At 38.0% G+C, this 16,922-nt stretch overlaps 1 protein-coding gene; it reads right to left on the bottom strand.

Annotated features, from left to right (window-relative positions):
• LOC308197816 (uncharacterized protein) overlaps positions 1–16,922 on the bottom strand; it is a 355,008-nt gene that overhangs the window by 113,671 nt on the left and 224,415 nt on the right.

The raw sequence follows: 16,922 nt of genomic DNA, 5'->3' as shown, positions 1-16,922 counted from the left end.
TCAAACACCTATCAGGGAAAATTCTTCAGCAGAAAAGGGACAAATTGAGAGCGGTGCAGCTGTCTTAGATCTGCCAAGACTAACTAGTTTTGCAGGAAGATCAATCAGAGTTTGGGAAAGAGGCTGACGAATAGTATTAGGGTAATCAAAATCTATCAGAACTCACTGCTATATTTTTGTAACATAGCTGTATTTATTTACATATAACCAGAAAAAATAAAGAAAATATACTTTAGGTGTCTTAAAGTCATTCAAGAACAGGTCTAGAGGCTCAAAATGAGAAACACAAGACATGGAGAAATTAAAAAATAAAAATAAAAAATTGGGCTCAGTAGTTGAATACAAGAGATGGCTTGCACATTTGTAGATGGAGATAACAAGTGTCGCATTGTTACTGTAAAAGACCAGTATTACAGGACAACCAATTGCCCTGAACTTAGGGGTGGGTCTATGCAATCATTCCTTTTTTGGCAATTGCACTTTACGTCTTCTGAAAGATGAAAGAAATTAAACTAGAATGAGTTGTATTTGAATAAATAGGGCCTTCCCATATGTTGGAATATAGGCCAACATATTTAAAACTTGAAGCCTGGAGAAGCAACTGGAAAAAAAAAATCATAAACAACTCTACATGTTCACTATGTTCTTCTATTCCACTGAATTTCTGAGTTAAAGCAAATTCTGCCCAGTACTCTCCAAGCCCTAGAGAGATATTTATTTCAACCCCTCTGATGCTGCACCTTGCTGCAGAGACCTAACTACTACTGCAAATCACTTGTGTTCTGTAGAATGGTCTTTCCCTGTGCCCAACGGATCCCAAGGGAAGAAAAAATATCCACCCACTGCTCTTCCCCATGGGGCTTTATGTCCCCCAGTCACCTCTTAGAAGCCTGGGATGTAATAAGAACACTCAAGTAAAATCTTCCCTCAGAGTTGGGATTGGCTGAAATACCATAAACAACACAATAACTCAGTGGGAGTTGTCAGTTATAATCACACACACCTAAAATAGGCATAAGTATCATCAACTAGAAAATGATATGATTTGTACACTGAATACATATCTGGGAGAGATTTGGAGCTTGCAGGCACACCCTCTTAGAGCATTGTTGAGGCTCATTGCATAAGCCAAAAAAATACTGGCTAAGTGAAAAGCTAATGGTAGCACAAGAAAAATTAACCCCCAAAAGCAAGAAATTTGCTTGTGTAGTCTTGGAAACAAGCAAACAAACAAACACCAGTTCTGAAAAATCTTAATGCTCCATGTCACTTTACTGAGATTCTTTTCTAAAGGATATTTGGCTAAACAAGCAATTGTATACATTTATTTTCACTAAGCATACGGTATCTGAAATGAACATCTCTGGCAATAGACTGCAATTTAATGGGAATGGATTTAAGGAATGTTTAATGTCAAATGAGTAACAGCACTGAAAGTCCTCATTATCCTTGGCTCTCAGATGACAGCAATGTACAAATTAATATAGTACTTAAACTGCAGAATTACAAAAAAAAATAATTATTTATTTTAACCCAGAAATTTATAGAAGAGAATATCTGGATTACAAGAAAGTCAGAATTGTTGGTTAGTTGCAGGTAGATAACGAGAAGACATAAAAAACATGAACTTGCTTCTTAAAATGATGCTGTGCAGATCTCTGAGAGGAAAGAAAAACTCTAAAATGTGTTACATACAGCCTTGGAGTGTTACAGAGTTAGAAGCCAGGACAAAGGGTACTTCAGAGAAATATGTAAGGTTATTTCCTGGTCATCTGACTTGTTGGGTGCCCTGGCATGAGACATAGATGTATGTGGGTTTATCTGAGTGTGCAAAGCCTTCTGGGGTAGGCTTGGAGGACTATGGAAAGTAGAGCGAGGCATCTTCATGCAGCCTTGTCCACACATGGGGCTGAAAATTTCAATGTATGGTATGCACATTCAAAATAACTCAGAGACCTTAGGTGAAAGCAACTCAAAATCATTTAAAAAACAGAATTATTTTTAAATGAGCATGTCGCTAATGGCCCAAGACCAGTTTCTAATCAAGGAATTGAATAATGCAATAATTGCTAGCATTTTCTGTCAAAAACTTCACAAAGCCTCATCAAAATGATCACATTCTTCCAGGGCTGAGCAGAAGGATGAGAGAAAGAAGACTACATTTCAGCATATCATGACAGAACCCAGCAGGAATCGCTACAGGAAGAGCTACAAAGTGTATTTCATTTGAAGCAATGAACTTTAATAGGAATTTCATTTTACACATGAATGTTCCCTGTGTGATAATCTCCAGTCTGTTTATTCATCAGCTGGAACTCAGGATGTGAATGTGAAGGTGACAGGAGCAGCAAATTTTGTGTTCCCAAAGTGTAAGATAGGGTATTAAACCTTTTAATGATTCTTCATTCAAACCCAGGTTTCACAGTAAAAACTAAAACAATCTGTTTTATTTTCACTGCAATATTGAATAAGAAAGGAAATCCAAGTTCAGCTGTGGAAAAACAGCAAATATAAAAGATTTTATGCTGCTTATATCTGTTCAGGAGGATTCATATAACTGACCCACAAACAGCAGGATCATCAATGTAGCAAAACAAAACCATATACATTTGAAAATTTAGCCCAAAGGCCTTTCTATTGGTCCTGATCCAGACAAACATCTTCCAAAAGCAATATTTTCGGAAATATCTAAGATAGCCTAATTCCAATTGTAAGTAAATGTACTGTGAATTTCTTTAATGCATTTTACTAGGGGGTTAGACAGGCTCTGAGCACTGATAATGGATGTTATGGAGAAAAGCTATGTAGATTGCTTTGAAATCAAGGACAAAGCAAGGAATATTCTCATCCAGATTCCAATTTCCTGAGATGTGAGCCACAGGTAGTTTAAGACAGAAAATGATTATGCATGACCCACCAGGTAAAGTCTTTTTTTTTGGGGGGGGGTACTTTCTTTTAAACAAAAAGTCTAAATACAAAGTAGGTAAATAATATCTGGAAATTATTCCTGAGAGCTGTAAAATGTTCAGTTGCTACTTTTCCACTACCTATACCTACTAGCAGGTGTAGCAAGAGAATTTTTTTTCTGTGCTCTAAAGACTTTTAGCAAGGAAGAATGCATCTCCTTTTGTGTCTGATTTATCTGGAGGAGGAATTAGATGTATTACCCAGCCAGGCCTTTTCCTACACTTCGTCCTTCTATCAGGCCACTACTATATGACATTCTAGATGGACTGTTTTCTTCTACTTAACCAGGCTTATCACATTCAAGAATATACTGTCAGCCTATGATATATCACAGAATCACAGAATCGTCTAGGTTGGAAGAGACCTCCAAGATCACCCAGTCCAACCTCTGACCTAACACTAACAAGTCCTCCACTAAACCATATCACTAAGCTCAACATCTAAATGTTTCTTAAAGACCTCTAGGAATGGTGACTCAACCACTTCCCTGGGCAGCCTATTCCAATGCCTAACAACACTTTCAGTAAAGAAGTTCTTCCTAATATCCAACCTAAAACTCCCCTGGTGCAACTTTAGCCCATTCCCCCTCGTCCTGTCACCAGGCACGTGGGAGAACAGACCAACCCCCACCTCGCTACAGCCTCCTTTAAGGTACCTGTAGAGAGCGATGAGGTCTCTCCTGAGCCTTCTCTTCTCCAGGCTGAACAATCCCAGCTCCCTCAGCCGCTCCTCATAAGACTTATTCTCCAGACCCCACACCAGCCTCATCGCCCTTCTCTGGACCCTCTCGAGCACCTCCATGTCCTTCTTGTAGCGAGGGGCCCAAAACTGAACACAGTACTCGAGGTGCGGCCTCACCAGAGCCGAGTACAGGGGCACAATCTCTTCCCTAGACCTGCTGGCCACAGTGCTTCTTATACAAGCCAGGATGCTGTTGGCCTTCTTGGCCACCTGAGCACACTGCTGGCTCATATTCAGCCGACTATCAACCAGTACTCCCAGGTCCTTCTCCGCCAGGCAGCTTTCCAACCACTCATCTCCCAGCCTGTAGCTCTGCTTGGGGTTGTTGCGCCCCAGGTGCAGGACCCGGCACTTGGCCTTGTTGAACTTCATGCAGTTGACCTCAGCTCATCGGTCCAGCCTATCCAGATCCTCCTGCAGAGCCTTCCTTCCCTCGAGCAGATCGACACACGCACCTAACTTGGTGTCGTCTGCAAACTTACTGAGGGTGCACTCGATCCCCTCATCCAGATCATCAATAAAGATATTGAAGAGGACTGGCCCCAGTACTGAGCCCTGGGGGACTCCACTAGTGACCGGCCTCCAACTGGATTTGGCTCCATTCACCACAACTCTTTGGGCCCGGCCATCCAGCCAGGTTTTAACCCAATGAAGCGTACGCCAGTCCAAGCCACGAGCAGCCAGTTTCTTGAGCAGAATGTTGTAGGAAACGGTGTCAAAAGCCTTACTGAAGTCAAAGTAGACCACATCCACAGCCTTTCCCTCATCCACTAAGTGTGTCACTTTGTATTGTGAGTTAACAGCTTTCTTTACAGTATCAGCTAACTATGAGACAATATAAATGTGAAAAATCCCCATTTGATACCCCCTTCAGCCATGGAATCAGGCCCAAGGGAGCACTGGAGAGATTACCCATGGCCTCAGCATCCTAAACAGGGAAGTATTATTTTTCTTATGCTGATAGCAGAAGAACTCGGACCCGGAACCTTGGCTGCTAAATCCTTCCAGACTTCAGGTATGTAATATGAGACTGTCTTGTTTGTGGTCATGCACTTAAAGCAGAGTTAAAAAGATAATTTACTGAGATGCTGTAGCTCTTTCTAGCTTTAGAGATGATCTTCATTGCAACCAACTTGACTTCACTGTACTTCAGACCAAATTTCAGCTAGGTGGTCATAGATTTTCTCACTGACCTCTAAACAGAACCAAACATAATCTCCCTCTTCCGCCCCATTTCATTAGTGGAAGTACAGGTCCCTCATACTGCTCTGATGAAACACTCGTAAAGGAAAGCTGAGTATCAGTGCAGTTTCCTTACGCTGCATAAAGACCTCATCTCTTCCATTCTTTTTGATATTAAGGTGTTTTTTTTTCTCTTAAAAACTGCTTTGTAGCTGTTGGGAGTAGCAAAGGATATATCATGTTATATTTTAGTTGCTATGGCAACTAATCCTTACTAAAAGAGAGAAGCAAAACAAATTTGTAAAAGTTTGTTTTGCATTTTGAACAAAGACGACCACTAAATAGTCTGTATTATGCTGCCCATTGTCTTCCTTTGTTTCATTCTTATTTATAAATAACCACAACTAATTTAGTACAGGAAAGTAGATTTTTTTTTTGTTTCCGTCTGAACATTCTGAATTTCTCATTTCTTGAAGCATCGTAAAAGCAATTCTACTGAACTCAGAAAAAAAGGGTGAATTTGTGAAAGGAGGTTAAATTCCACTTCACTGATTTTTTTCATTTGTGTTAAGGTATAACATGAACAAAGAGTTTTTACAGGACATCCTTTGCATTGGAAATGGTTACATTTCACAGGAAAATTACATCTAATTCATAAATTAGGGAGAATTTTACCATATTGCTCTACTTCTGTCTGTCCGGAAGAAGAAGGATATCATCAGAGCTGGAAAGATCTTTCATGTCTTGATCACCTCCATCCTTGCAGGGAAATGCAGATTTGGTTTATACTCCTTTCATTATTTCTGAGATAACTCATGTCTGAGATACCCTTTACAGAACTCCTGAGCTGTGTTTGCTGTCTGACAGTGGCAAACAGTAACTCTTCAAAGAAAACTACAAATATCAATTGGATAAAAGAGAAAAGTCCTCCTAACTGATCTGTATCACTCAGTAGTCTCCAGGACTTCTCCTAGAGAAGTGGTAGTAACTCTCCTCATAAGAATCCATGAAAAGATTTGCTATTTTTAGAGCTGTGGCTTTACTCCAGTATAATTCTGATGCTAATAAGAAGAATGGTTGCTGGATGATAGAGCCTGGACCTTGCAATCCCAATCTTCATCCAGTTTGGGCATGCTGCTGTGCGGAACCTCAGGCAGCACAGCCACGGCAAGGGGCAGCCCTTTGCCGCACTGCAGCAGTGTCCCAGGTGCAAAGACAACACAAAAACATTGCAACAAAAGAGAGATGGGACAATTTCCAAGGCTAAAATATGAGAAAAGGTGATGGTGGTCGGTAGGAATGAAAAGAAATTTTATTTTTCTAAAAAAAGCTCCCTGAATCACATCATAAGACGTATCGTTTTGTTGTCATGGCCCTTCCCTTTCTTTCTCCTCACTGCAAGCAAACTGGCAATTGCATTCATTATCTTTGTTATCTATGTGCTGGAAAAGGATGTCTATACTTTGCCAGACAGAAAAGTTCAGAAGAAAGCTTCTCTTCACACACCACTTGGGAATTACAACCATTCAATAAATTGCTCCACTTGACACAACTCCAAGCAACATATTAAATTTAGTTTATCAAATTTACCAAATTACTCATCTGCCTACAACAAAAAAGTCACCTAAAGGAGATAAATGTAGCTCAGCTGCAACAATACTTTCCTTCAACTGGTAGCAAGTCAAAAATCACATGTTATATAAGGGAGAAGAAAATCCTTGACTCTTAATTGCTGGCTTCATTTAACAGGAAGCCAGCACAGAAAAACTCTGCAATATGTATCACTAATTTCTATGTTTAGAACAAATTATAGAAAAATAATGTTTATTGCAGAAAAGAGTTCTATGATCATGACTGATTTTCCAGTATCTATACCAAGAGTTGGATGAAATGTTCTGCTCCCTCAGCTAAACTCCTGCACACCCCAAGAGATGCTACAACAAAGATGAGATTCCTCTAGAGAAGATCTAATTCTGCCCTCTGGAAGAGAAAAAACTATTACATGAATTATTTTATTTTAATGCTTTAATGCTACAGTGTCAGCAGAGCAGCTACAAGAAGGGAAGACCAGGTAGAAACTAGCCTTGAAGTATGTTAGGAAGTAATCTAAACCCTTTAGATCACTAAAATAAAGTGGCATGCCCAGACCCTAAGGGAAAGGGAAAAGCTTCAAAAGGTTCTAGAAATTTTTAGGACTCCATTTGAGACCAGCTAATTACACAGTTGAGGGAGATGAGCTCAGGCAGGTCTGGTGACAGGAACAGAGCTGCTTGATCTAGGTCACAAAACTGCTAAGGCTCAGGTTTTTCTGTCTGAAGGACTTTTATAGCTCCCATCTGCATAGTTACTAAGCGCCTTACACACTTTCAATGTGTTTATTCTCAAAACATCCCTGTGAGTCAGGGAAGCATCATTATCACCATGTAACTCATAGAAAACTAAAAAAGCAGAGACTAGAGGGAAGGTCCATGGGTTGTCAACACTCTGCACTCCATCCCTCCAGCTCTGGGGTCCTATGCTCCCCTTCGATGCCCCCAGGGTTCCATCCTTTGCCAGTGCTCAGCTGCTCATGGAACGCAATTGCAGGCTAAATACATCCTATCTTTCAAAGCCAATACCTCAGCATACAAACACTCAATATTGTTTGGCCAACTATTGGCAAAAGACCATGAAGAGAGTAAAAACATATCATCAGTGCCTGGGGCTGGTAAATGGAGAGACTATTATTCCACCAGCAGCAGAATATACCAGAACTCCACAGAAGATGCTTGCTCTAATGGAAATGAGAGTATAATAAGTATGCAGAATTAATGCATTTTTCCAGAATTAATAGTCAGATCTTGTACAAGTACTTCCACTGAATTTAAAAGACTTAAATTTCACATTTGTGAAACACAGAAGTATTTTGTACATTTTTTTTTTTTTTTATGCTTGAGCAGCAACAAAATTCAACTAAACAATTTGCTTCCTGCAAGTTGCTGTGCATATCAACTGCTATTCGAACCAATAGCAGTCTTATCCATCTTATCTGTTGATACTGCATCCGGCAGTCTTCAACAACAATCATTACATCTGATTTTTTCAAATGGAAAACTTGCCAAGTCTCAAAACAATGAGCAGGGATGACAGATGTCAGTCATTTCCTCTGACAGGTCAAATGCAAAGTTGTGCTTGAATGGTTTAGGTTTTGCAGTATTTAAATTAAACAGGAATTGCCATTAGAGTACAAAATGAATAAAGCTGCATAAAATAATGTCAATGAAAGACATATACACCAATAATATAAAATTACTAACGTAAACAAATTACCAACTAGGGGCATGAAAGGCAGAGCACTACTGTCTATCAAGACAAAAAAAGATTTGTGCTCTTGTTGGAAATATTTTTACAGCAGTTAAAAGGGAAACCTTCAACCTGGCAAAGGTTTTCTCTTTCTTTGATCCTATCAATCAAGAGCCCAGTAGGTCCTAGTTTCACTCTTGGGCAAATATCCAGTTTTTTTCTATCATTCTGAAGAATGTCATTATTTTATGCATTTTTTTTTTTAAAGGAACATAAGAAATTATCTTTGGAATGTAACTGATACTTTAAGGGTTATTGACCATTGCCTCCACAGAAGCATGTCAGGGTGACAAATGTGTTTGAGGATGACCATTTTTAATGTTGGATGCCATGGCAGGAAACTAATTAAAAACATCATTTATGTTTTATTTGCACAAGGAAGATGCTGTCAGCAGCATACTAATACAACGCAATAGGCTAGATAAATTCTGCTATCGGAATATCTGTACTGCACAGAGCCCACAGCAAGTCCACTTTGCCAGAACAGAAATGAAAACTACAGTAGGAGAAGGTCAACATTATGCTGTCAGATGGTAAGCTGCCCAAGTACCTACAAGTACTGTTTTCTGACAAACAGCTTTGAGTATAAACCCTCCATCTCTTATTCAGCCATGTTCAAGTCAGGATTGAGAAAGCAAGAAACAGATATGTTTTCTGTCTTTCAATGTATTTGATTCTGTTATCATACAATAATCACACATTTCCATGTCTCAAGCACTTATAACAGTACATACATATAAATTCTCTTTGCAATTTTTGAGATTCTGTCTCAGGATCTAGGAACTACTTTGACTATAGGCATGACTGCAAAGTCTGTGCACAAGGTCTACAGCCTGAACAAACACTAAAACAGACCAGAAACTGACACATCCCCAAAGCAAAGCAATCTCTTTTCAGCAGAAATTATTAGCTTAGCACTGCAGCACATACACACAAATAGACAGGTACCACTCTAAAGTTGGCTTGTGTTCAGAAAGCTTAGAATATAGGAAGAATAAATTCATATCATTCAGGAAATAAACAAACAAAACCCACCACCACCAAGACAACAACTACATAGACATCATACTTCATGAGAGAAAATGAAGAGAACCTACAAATTAAAACCTTATAGTCAGGATAGAAGACAAAAGAAAGTAGAAATCCTTTCTGAAGCCAGTTCCTCCTATCTTACTCGTATAAACAATCACATGGATTAATGACAACTTAAGACTCTTTTTTCCCTTTAATTCTTTGCAAAATGTAATAAAAAGACAATAAATACCTTTCAACCCAAGCAACTGGTTTGAGTGGACAAACAGATGACAGTTTTCTGTCAAATAAATTTTCTTCAGGTGTCTTCAGCTATTTAAACCCTATTGATTTTCTTTTGTTTACATTAAGCACCATAGTTAGAGCCACGTAAGTACCACGTTTCCCCTTTATATCAGAATCTCTACTCAAAAACAGTCTGAATCCTGAATACTGTGAACAGCACACACCCTATGAATCCCATTACTCACTAATGTTAAATCTCTTAACAACACCATCAGATAGCTTTTCACATATTATTCATGAACAGCATAAGAGAAGATGTTAATAACTTTTAACTCAAGGGTACCGTATAACATAACTAAGCCCATATGGTTTAGCTATTGCAGCCAGCTTTCCAAGATTATTTTAATATGCATACTTTGGTCCTTGCAGCCGGACAAGCTGGAGTTTTATTTGTTGTCTTTTTTTCTTTCTGTTTTTCCTTTTTTTTTTTTTTATCTCCACCATCTGTTTTATAAATCCTTGAATTTATAATATAAAGGTCATTGTTTCAGCATATGGGGAACTGGGTTTTACTAATAAGGCAGAAGTTGACAAGAATTAAATGAATATATACATTTTGATAAATGTATAGGTGCACATATGGCTGTATGTGCTTTGGACCACGTAACTTTTGTAAAGTATTTGATAAACTGCTAGAAAGGATCCTAGGGGGAAGTCTTGAATGAATGGGCCCAAGGAAGTGTTTTTAATCAGATCATTTCAATCAAGTATAGATTCTTCACATTTGAAATCATATTTGAGACACATTCCCAATTGTGCCTGTATGTGTATATGTAGGAAATACTGTTGCACAGCATATCAGCAATGTAGCAAATACCCACCTCAGATCTTACAGGAGATGAAGGTGAACTTATTTCAAATTAAAAACAAACAAAAAAACTTTCACTCAGGCTCTCAAATTCTTGTACTCACCAGCGTCTGGATGTCTGTGGTGTCTCAGGCTTCTTGTCCACAAATGTGAGGTCCAGGATCTGTTGTGATGACAGGGAGGACAAGAGATGGCAGCTGTCAAGATTTTGTCACAAAGGTTGAGGTTCTTTGTAGGCTGATGACAATGTCCAGGTAATAGATAGGAGTTTTTGAGACCTTCTGGAGCTGACAGTGAGCAGTGTCTCCATCCTATCCCAACTCTGTGAATCGTCAAGAGTCATCACTGTCCTTTGTCTCCAAAACCGGGTGCCTTGTGAAACCGCATATAGGTCTGTTTGGGTCTTGATGGCCTCTCAAACCTGGTAGATTAACATAAACCATTCAGAGGGCCTCCTTCCTGATGTTTGCCGCTTTTGTACTTGCACACCCAGCTACTCCCAGTGATTCTCCCCTCACACAGACCCTAGCCTTTCTATTACAGTTCTCTACATCTCTCTTTTTGAGTGCATGTGTGTGTATGTACTAGTTTTGGAGGGAATCATCTAATGCTTAGAGTCAAGGATTACTTTAGGCAATGTTTTGTAAGATATGAACTTCTGGTGAATGATTATTCATTCAGATCCTTAGGATGTAAAACCAGATGGCAAGACAATCCTACAGTGCTTGTATGCTATAATGCAGCACAGATCTGAACAGCTGGGATATCAGAAGACAGCTACATGGAAATCAGGGCAGAAGATTGAAAAGCTAATGTTGTTATTTAACCAATTTCTAAAGCAAAGCAGGGGAATATGGGAATTTAAGACTGTGATACTATAGGTATGTGTACACCATGTACTCACAATGCTGTGGGTTTACAGCTGGACGAGTCCCTCAGCATCAAAGTGGCAAGAGGGACACAGCCATGTTTGATAACTCTCTTGTATTCCTTGGGATAGGACAGCATTTTCCTTTCCTTGCCTTAAAAAAAAAAAAAAAAAAAAAAAAAGAGGCAAATATAACAAAAGTCACATAGCATATCGTTTTCAGTAAATGACTTTCACAATTGATTTTGAGATGTGATTATTTTAGGACTGAAAAAACAAATGTCTTGCTATTATATTATTGACTATTACTTCTGGGGATAGTTTGTTATTGCTTAAACTAGATAATTGAAAAGTTAAATTTTGAACTGTATTTGTGTTGTGGAATTCAAAGCTCTGGGTAGTTATTTTAATAAGGATTTTTGTCTTTTTATTTCTCTGGCTTTACAGAACTCCTACGCTATGCCACATAAAAATAAGGTCACATTTTATGATCATCTACTTTGATACCTTATAGCAGATAAGAATCAATTAGAAGCTCAAAAATATCCTGTCACTGAGTTCCCTACTATAGATAGAAGGCCAGGCTGGGTTTTAGAAAACCTTTTCTTTCTACAATGAAAACTATATTCCATTCAAATCAAACTCACAATACAGGAGAAAAAAAAAAAAAAAACATTAAAATCCTGAAGACCTGAATTAGTAACCTAACATATTATCCAGGCTTAATGAATACTCAAACAATTCCAACAAACCACAGCAGGTTATGCATTTTTCTTCAGCTCCAACTTCCCTCCTCAAACTCATTCTCTATTTGCAGGTCAGACAAGTTTAATGCATGAGCACATTAGCTCTTCTCAGCTCATGCTGAGGGAAGGACCCTCGCAGTATCAAGGCTGTCCATCACAACAAGGCGATTAGACAAAGCCTCGTGTTCCCTGGCAGGGATGAGTTAGCAGTGATGAGCCTCTGCCAGTCCAGGTTTGCTCCCCACTGACTCTTACAGCCCAAGCTGAAAACCAACACGTGTTGGCAATTCTGACAGCATCCATCAGAGGCTGCCCATCGGGTCACTGCAATTTTGACCCTCAAACACTGAGCCCATGTCTCCAGCGTACCATGCCTCAGCATGCTGCCACGATGGAGTAACAGGAACAAAGGGTTTGCCTCTCAACATCTGAATTTTTCTCTTTGTTTTTCAGTAGTCCTGAAATTATTCTAAAATGCAAAAATGTCAGTCTATTTGAATGGGATAATGTGTTCACAGTCCCAACTTCAGCAATGATAATAAATAGCCCTTAAAAAAAGTCCTCCAGACAGTAACCTTAACTCCAGTTTGGGAGGTTTACAGCCTCTTTGGAAGATGATGAATTCACATCTGTCACTGACAAACGGTCAGTCACACATTCTCACATACAAACAATTCTTACTGATATCAGTCTGAAGGATACTGTGGACAAAGGATAACATTCAACCTTTTTAGTAACTCTACACAAGGAAAGCATTTAATTCAGCAAGCTGCAGAAGCATATGCATTATGTGTAGTGTTTTTACAGCAATTCTCCCACAGAATTTTAAAAGTGTTTATGATTAGATAATATTTATATAAATATTTGGAAGTTACAACCACAATCACTGTAAATCAAAGTAGTTTTTCTGATTTCTTCAGATGTACAAACTTGATTTCAAAAGCTGCATACCCGTCCTACAGCACTTAAAAAGTTTTATTACTTTTAAATGCATTTAAAAAATAAATTATCATATGTTGCACTTAAATGTATGTTTCTTTTGAATTGTCAAAAGTAAGGCAGATCTGCAGCCTTTGAATGAAAACTGGAATTTCCAAGTATAGTCATCCATGTGAACATAACCTGAAAATCAGCAACGTTAAAGTCCGTATCATGCATCTGAGTGCTTGGACATGAAACAAACTTCAATGAGTAGAGTCCTTTGGAGCTATTGCAGTTGAGAATGAGAAACAGCAACAAAACCTGATGTGATCTCTGAGATTCTTAGAAACCGTAGGTATTAAGAGCATCTTTTTCTCTTTTTGTTAATATGTTTGCATACAGGTACTAATTTCCCAACACAACTACTGCTGTTTGCTTAGGCAAAAATCTAAATATGAAGGAAAAGATTCCAGTTGTTTTATACATGGGTATTTTTCTTTCTCTCTCTCTCTTTTTTTTTTTTTTTTGGTAGCAGAACTCTATGAGTCTGCAGCAGTTTATTGCTTTTCTGTCTCAAGAATTTTTGAAGCAGGCTGTCAAATTAGGTTGGCTCTTCACTCGCTTCAATCACAAAGAGCTCATTGATTTCACTGTCTGCAGGCTGGTGGAGATCAAGTCTTTATCCTCCACTTTTCAATTTTTTTTCTTCTTTCAACGCAACATTATAGTAAAGGATATACTGAAGGTTTCTTGAAACTTCCAAAAATGTGTAAGAGGATCCCATTAGTATTGCTGAATACATTGGCCCTTGTGAATCTTTATCTATGTCTTTTAGAATTGATGGAGAACTTAACAACACTATAAAAACTGCTCTCATATTAAATATACTAATCTCTCCTACATTTACTCAATAGATTGAATTTTAAAGCTGAGATAAAGTCGAAACACAACACAGGAACCATGATTTTTAATTAAAAACATTTAGCACTGTGGTGCACAACAGTAATAAACATTTATATGACTACAGGACAAATAGAAGAATTTAAGCACAGGCATGTGCTCCTAGCCACTGAGTATACCTGGAAAGCGCGACAACCACAAGTCAATAAGTAACAAAGCAGTTTTCCCCATAAGATTCAAAGTACTGGTGGGAAAGTGCATGCAGGAACTCAAGAAATATGCATAATTTAAATACATGTGGACAGCATACGGCAATATAAGATCTTCCCCATTCATACTCCAATAATTTTTTTTTTAAAAGAACAAGCATTCAATAATAGTCTTTGCGCTCCCATTATGGTTTAATACAAAAATATTATACTGTTGAAATATGAAAAAAACTATTTCTTGCGTACTGTGTTTCTTGTTACTTTAACAAACCGGAAAAAAAAAAAATCCACTAATTTGGGTTTGGTCAGTATAAATGGGAAGAGTGACAAAACTGGGTAATAAGGACACTTTAGGAAGCAGGCTATTAAATGAGTGATGATTAAACTTCAAACAACAAAGAGATAAGTGACTGATCATGCAGTATTGCAGTATTTCAAAACGCAAATACACAGGTGACACAATTGGCCCTTTGCCTACACAATCCAGATCATAACTACTTAAATACCATGTAAATCCAGACCAGAGCCAAATTACAAGTAAATTTTTGCCCAGGTTTGATTCAAATATGAATAATTGCAGGTCTGTGAGCCTGAATATGATGTTGGGCAAAACAAAGGAACAGCTAACTTAGAATTTGAATACAATTAATAATTAAAGACAAATGACTGAATCTACGGAAAACGTGTTCCTGCAGCTTGTGGGGATTTGGGCTCTAGTGCCATGTTGCAACCAAGAAGGCTACAGTACTGTGTTTAAACAATGCACTGCATGCACTTAAGTGGAAATTTGCTTTATTTTGTACAGGTAGCATCCAACACAAAGATGATAGGAATGACTAGTCAGATGAAACATTCATTCAGCCTAGCAGCCAAACTTTAACAATAGCCATTTATGGAGGCTCTTAAGAATTATATGAGCCTGGGATGGAGTGATGATTTCCTTGTAACTGAGCTTACAGCAGCTCCCAAGCTGACAATCCCCTCCCCATGTTTTATGATTTTTCAACTCTGTCATTTAACTAATCACATTTTGAGCCTGTCACAACTTTTTGAATCTAAAAAATTCTGTGGCTCCAAGTTTCTCAATGTAATCATGCATAACATGAAAAAGTTCCTCTTTTCATTTGATATAAACTGCCTGCCTGATCATTTTATTTCGTGTGCCTCAGTTTGTCTTTTGAATAGTGAATAATCATTCCCTCAAGACTTCCCCCATGTCATTCAGGATTGTATAGATCTTTATAATAATCATTCACAGTCATTTCTTTTCTAAGCTATAGTCTTAGTTATTTCATTTCCTCTGCATACAGATGAAGTTCTGTACTTCTGACTGTTGTTTGTGTTTTTCTAGCTTACTACTCCTTTTTCTGAAATGAGGTGAGCAGACTTGTAGCTTATGCTCAAATGTGAGTTCCTCAGAATTGTACGGAGCTGTATAATGATGCTCTATCACATTCTTCTCAATATTTCCTAAGACCTTTACTTTCCTGCCCACCACCCAAGACCAACTTAACATCTATAGGTAACTACAGAAGGGTTTACAATTCTCTTTCAGTAACAGCAGATTTAGAACCTACAGTGATAAGAAAGTTTGCTTGTTTTCCCTCTGCATATGGCATTTTATTGATCAACAAGTGAGTTTAATCTTCTGCCTAGTTGGCACTGTGAGATTGTTGAGACTCTTCAGTTTCTATGCTCTTAACCCCCTATCATCAGCTAACTTTGCTGTTCATCCCTTTTTGCTCACGCAAGAGAATGCTAAATAGCAACCACCCCATCACCTCATTGAAAAAACAGGCCTTTCCTTATTCTTTGCATTCTAACTTTGAACTAGTTACTGTTTTCTGGCAATACCTTTTCTTTCATCTCCTGATGGGTTAGTTTCTTAATACTCATTGGTAAGTCTTTGCTGTGCTTAAAGGAGAATTTTGAAACTGAAGCTGGTGCAAAGCAGAGCTATGGAACTAATGAAGAACTGTAAGTGCATATGCTATAGTTGGGGTCAAAATACTCAAGGATGATATTAAAAGAAGAGTTTACTGCAATTAAATGTACCTTCTTAAAAAAAAATCTTATAAGAAATCACGACTTAATCTAAAAATACAAGCTGTGTTGGAAGTTGAAACATTTTAGACTAGGAGTACAGTGCCTTATTTTTAAATGGTGAAGACAAGTAAGCATTCAAACAAATAACCAGCAGCAATGCTGGATTCTCTACCATGAACAATATTTTTCAAATGTATCTTTTATTCAAAATAAAATTATTTATTGCAAGTTCTGTTTTATGTCATAAAGAAAATTAGATTAAACTGTTCTAATGGTATCTTCTGAGCTCAGTCTAAAATGTCCTTTATGATGTGCTACTTTATGAATTTCTTTTTTTTGGTCCAGTTCCTGGAAAATGTACAAACTATATGGCACAGCTATTAGCTTAACTAAAACAGCTAATAGTTTTCTCTCTCTAATCCCAACTAAAGAAATGTGCTATATTATAAAGTTTCGCACTGGCATTTACAACCAGCATACCACTTGAGACTGTTCTTATGTAAATACTTTGGTTTAAAGTATTTAACTGCTACCAAATTTCTTCCTTCCTTGTATCCTTTGTCTGGACATCTTCTGTCGTTACAAGATATCCATACACAAAGTAGTAGCTGTCCATTTTTGACTTAAATTTCAAGCTAAACTGCTATAGAGAGTCTATGACGGATGCAGAATATAACAGCTGTTTAAAACAGCAATAGATGTCTGCTCTCATCTCCTTGAGTGATGCTGATATAACACCTTTATTCTAAAATTGCTGTGAGGATTTCCCATGTGGCAAAAGGCAGCCAGCAAAGACAATGAGTGGGCTCACTGCTTTCAGCCTTACGGTTATACAATTATCTGTCTGTCTAGAACTGTCTGAGCTGAAAACTGTA

This window comes from Anser brachyrhynchus, assembly GCF_964034855.1.
Source record: "Anser brachyrhynchus genome assembly, chromosome: 7".
NCBI lineage: Eukaryota > Metazoa > Chordata > Aves > Anseriformes > Anatidae > Anser > Anser brachyrhynchus.
This window is presented reverse-complemented; position numbering and strand designations above follow the sequence as displayed.